Raw genomic sequence first — 5,364 nt, forward strand, 5'->3', positions numbered from 1 at the left:
AAAGAAAGCTTTAACTCTGAGTCCCAGACTCTCGAGTTAATTGCTTTGACATGCAAAAATTTTAGTATCAATAAGTCTTATTAGTAAGCTTTAAACCAATGTGTCCGTCATGTACATTCATGTACATTAATTTAGTGAGTCCGTGTCGATTGAGATTCTTGAGAACAGTTTTTCAAGTGAAGAATTTAATTGGATTTGAGGAGCAGTAAGAAGAAGGATTTCATGAAGATATTAAGGAAATAGAGCATCGGTACCAAGGCAGATGGCATATAAATATGTTAGCTTGTAACTCCTGGTCGTTAAAACGAGATTTACCATTGAAATCGAGAAAACGTAAAATAAATCTATTTCACACATCTTTTGACAACAAAATAGTTCGATACCACAACAGTGAAATGTAGTGAAAAACTGTTCTTAAGAATCTCAGTCGATATGGATTCACTGTGTAAATTAATGTACATGAAGCATTATCGGACACATTATTTAAAGCTTACTAATAAGACTTACTGTCGTTAGGAGTTTGTCATGTCAAAAAAAAATAAACTCGAAAGTCACAGGCACAGAGTTGAAGCCTTCTTTCTTTAATCTTTTACGTTACTCAAATTGGAATACGCATAAATGCTTAACTTGAGTGTTTTGATTTAGAACTTGAGAGTACTTAGCAGACCTGATCGGGTCAAAGCGACACCAGATTTAGATTCAGCGATCCAAAAAACATATAGATGCATGGTTTTGTCTTTCAGACCTCTCATTTTTATATTTGCGTGTTTCTGTAATTATCGATGGTATTTTGTATTTTTGTTTTTGAAAAATTGCATTAGGATTCACGCTTTTCTATATATCAGTAGTGATTTATTGATATATAATATACAATAAATTTAAAAAATGAGTAACATCGATATCCCTATTCCAGTTGTTCTACTAATCGTAAAAAAAAAACGTAAAACTCTGCTGTATCAACCTTCTTTGCGAATAAAAGCAAATGTGTAATGTATGTTGCTTCAATGAAAAAAATATCTTGATGTTGGATCGTTTCGAATTAAAAGTATCTACATAGACTGCGACTGAAGTAGCGGAAACTCGCAAATTGCGTTAAAAGGATTTCGCCAGCGAACGGTACTCCATATTTTGGGCTTCTCGATTTACAGAACGCTGTTAGAGGCAGTTATATAATAGGGTAGGGTCTTCTGTTGGACTCTCAACTCTGAGATTTATTTGTATGCGATTTGTCAGAAGAGTGTCCGTTACATCTGGGAAAAATCACAGTGTGATAGATTTCATTGTTGGTAATTTTTTTAAAGATATTTTCAACTAATTGTAAGCGGTTAATGTTAATGATAATACACTGTGTCCCAAAATGATGGAACAAAATTCATATTTTTTTCCAGAGGAAATTTAAAAAAATTGCTGAAACAATCGATTAGTAAATAGAAATTTGCAATATTTTCTATTTTTTTGAGCCATGTTTGACAGACCTATAACATTACCGACATTTTTTTTTAATAGGACGCTCTATATTTGATAGTATAAATAGATAGCCTTTCTAAAGACGAATTCAGCGATACCTACTTTTTTGTCATAGTTGTCAAAAAATTGAGAAATTAAATGAAAACAATAATTTAGTACTATTTTTATTTTATAATAGCAAATGTTCAAAGTAGCCCCCATTAACCATTGTACAATGCCCAATTCGATGTTCAAAGTTATCAATTATATTTTGAATAACATTTGGTGTTATGTTCCGAACTTCTTCGCTGATACGATTTTTCAATCCTTCGATAGTATCTGGTCTGTTTTAGGTAACCCCACAAAAAAATCTAGTGGAGTTAAGTCGGGATCGTGGTGGCCATTCAAGCGGACCTCTTCTGTCTATCCATCGATTTGGGAAAACTTCATTACGGTAATTTCTTACATCCAGGCGAATTTGTGAATATGCACCATCTTGTTGGAACCAGACATCACCAGCAGGCATATCGTGCTGATTAGGGTTGGAAAAAAATAATTCCTGGGCTGGAATCAGCTGAAAAAGCAAAAAATCCAAATAAATGTCGCCTGTCAAATTGCCCACAAAGAAGTAAGGTCTCAGTATGCGATTTCCTACTATTCCAGCCCAAACATTCACTTTTTCGGTCGTTATGTATGTATTTCTTGCATCCAATGCGGATTTTCTGGGCTCCAAAACCTAGTATTTTGCCTGTTCACGATTCCGTTTAAGCAAAAAGTTGCTTCGTCAGTGAAAATTATGTGATTTTTCAAGTTGGGTTGTCTTTCAAATAAACTTCTGATTTCCTCGCAAAACTGTAATCTTCTGTCTGTGTCATTTGCCCATAGTTCTTATAAGACGTTAACTTTGTAAGGATGCCACCTTTGAGACTTCAGAGTTCTGTGAACTGAGGACTTCGACAAGTTGAAGATGAGTGAGGATTTTCAGTAACGGCGATCATCAAAATTTGACGGTCATTTTCGCTTACCGTTCTTCGCCTTCCTAATCCAGGTAAATCTTTTATATCTCCGGTTTCTTTAAACTTTTTGGATACTTTACTTATTGTAACTCGATTCTCTCTAGTCTGGATACTTATGGTGAAATAAGTCACATTTTTACATTTACAGTTACATTTTCAAAGTATAGTGTGATTGTTTGAAATAGTCGTCAGTAGGTACAACATAAAAGACAATTTTTTACATAGTTTTGACAACTATGACAAAAAAGTAGGTATAACCTTATATCGATGAATTCGCCTTTAGAAGATCTATTTAAAAAAATTTCGGTAATGTTATAGGTATGTTAAACAAGGCTAAAAAAATAGAAAATATTGCAGAAAAGTGACAATTTCTATTAACTATTGATCTGTTTCAGCCATTTTTTTAAATTTCAACTGGAAAAAAATATGAATTTTGTTCCCTCATTTTTGGACATTAGTGTATATGATGAAGCTATGAATTATAGTAAATATAAAGTCATCTTTATATTTACAACAATTTTCAACATCATTGTTGAATTCATTAGTGGTGACAAATAGAAAATAGAAGCATTTATAATTATAACTAGAAAACATATTTTTTACTATATTTATTATCTTTATTCTCTTACTAATATTAATACCTAGGTTAAAACGTACCATAAACCCATAAAAAAGTAAATAACCAGTAGAGGAGAAGGTCCGAATATGGGCCCCTATTTTGTTTTTTATATATTATTAACAAATTTTTTGACAAATACACCTAAAAATTGGGACACACTTAGACCAAGAACTCGTCTACAATAATGAGCGCGGCAAAATTTCAGAAAAATAAAAAATACTAAGATATCAGTTAAAATATGAAAATTGAACAATATCTTGTACGAGGGTGGAGTGTATGAAATATGGGCCCCTATCAAAAAATTATGCATAAGTTTACGTTTAACAAAGGAAACTTTATTTTCTAGTAAAAAAACTTCATATATGACAACATTGGTTTGTTACGTGGCATGGTCAACCTGGAAAAAGAACTGAATTCAAAATCAGGGGAGAATATAGGCCCACAAAAGGCCCATATTACCAGCACTGCATGTCATTCAATAATAGATACCTATTATTTGTAGAGTTTAAGTGAATCAAAATATTTTCTGAACAAAATAAACTTTGATCTTCATACAAAATATGTAGGTGAATGTACAAACATACCTAGTCACTAAAAATCGTATAATACATAATAACAACTTACCTTCAGATAATATTCAGAATTCCAGTAACACATTCACCACCATTTGTTTCTAACAATATAAGAAATCAACTGCACAATGTCGGTAAAACAGTTCGCTACTAGGTAGCTGTCTTTTAAAGTATTATTCAGTGATGCCGCTAGATGTTCTAGTAGGAATAGCCATGGGGCCCATATTAAGTACATGGCCCATATTCGGACCTTCTTCTCTACTAGGAATATCACAAGAGTTGAGGTTTGACCAGCACATGGAACAAAAAAAAGTGACATACGGCTATTTTTATTATATATAACAGTTTCTGAAATGTAATTTTAATCATTTATGTTCTTTTTTGTGAGGTATTGGTATACATCTCGCGTCAAAATTAGATACGTATATATCAAGGAAATATATTTTTTAATTAAGTAACTCCGAAATGGCCGAATCAAGATGTTTCTTAGATATTGTAGAATTATTTATTTTCTCTAAAATACAATTTCATAAAAGGTTTGTATTTCAAATAAGTAAGCCAACATAAACTTCCGTTATAATAGGAAAGTGGATGCAAAAATGGTTTAATTAAAATTCTAATCGAAAACTTAGTAACAAGTTGATCTTTATGAATACGAATATTTACTGCAAGTAGTTATAAAAATGTTTATACCTAATAGAGTAGCTGATAAAAGCAATGCTTGATCAGTTTCTAAATCCAGTGTCTATCTATATGTTGCATAGTGTCCGACCGAACTTTCGGTTTCGCCAGGTTTCGACGCTAAATTGGAGTTTCGGACCGAAAACGAAACTACGTTGGTGAGCTTTAGTGCGGCCATCGGGAGCGATCGGCATAGTGGAGATTGTCGAGTCGACTAGACTACACTTATGCGCTTCCCCTGCTTATTTATTTATTTCGTTCTTTAGATGGAAGAGTCTATTTTTGTTTAGAATGTTAACATTGTTAAGTAGAAAGTACATGGGTAGGTACTTCATTTGTATTTTTATTATTATAATGACTCCAGTGCCTTTTAAAATGATGGGTTGATAAGTTACTAACTTGAATGTTCGTACTTTGAATGTCAGAGACACTGATTAATATTAATTGAAACACATAATAAAGACTAACAAAGTTTATTTTTCTGAGGGAAATACATACCTCTCAAACCTCTTCCCATATCAAAAAGAATAGATAGTTTTTTTAGAGCAACTAAACTATTAATTTATCAAATAACAGTTTCTATGAATACAAACACGTATTTGCAACTATCTAAAATGAACAGAAACTTATAATAAAACTTATATACAAAATAATTACCTTAAGGGCCCCATATTCTTCAAATAGTGTTTTCCGCAAAGACAAATAATTTCAAACATTTAATAACTGAATAATCTAAAACTTATCAAATAATAGGAATGTTATGTCATGCCATCTGGGTATTTTCAAAGACGCCGCAGTAAAACGAATAAACAGGTGCAAAAAACGATCAAACCATCAAGGTTTTAGGTACTGAAATCTACGAAAATACTAACTTTTTTATATATAATTCCACATATAAATATTCTTATAACATTTACTTGCTTAGTCCTACATATAAAATTGTTTACTTTTATTTATAAGTACGTGAAAATAATTCTTAAAATGTGGGGTTAGAATAACAGCAAACGCATGTTTTACAAACGCTTTTTTT

Source organism: Anoplophora glabripennis, unplaced genomic scaffold (genome assembly GCF_000390285.2).
Source record: "Anoplophora glabripennis isolate ALB-LARVAE unplaced genomic scaffold, Agla_2.0 scaffold530, whole genome shotgun sequence".
In the NCBI taxonomy this organism is placed as follows: Eukaryota; Metazoa; Arthropoda; class Insecta; order Coleoptera; family Cerambycidae; genus Anoplophora; species Anoplophora glabripennis.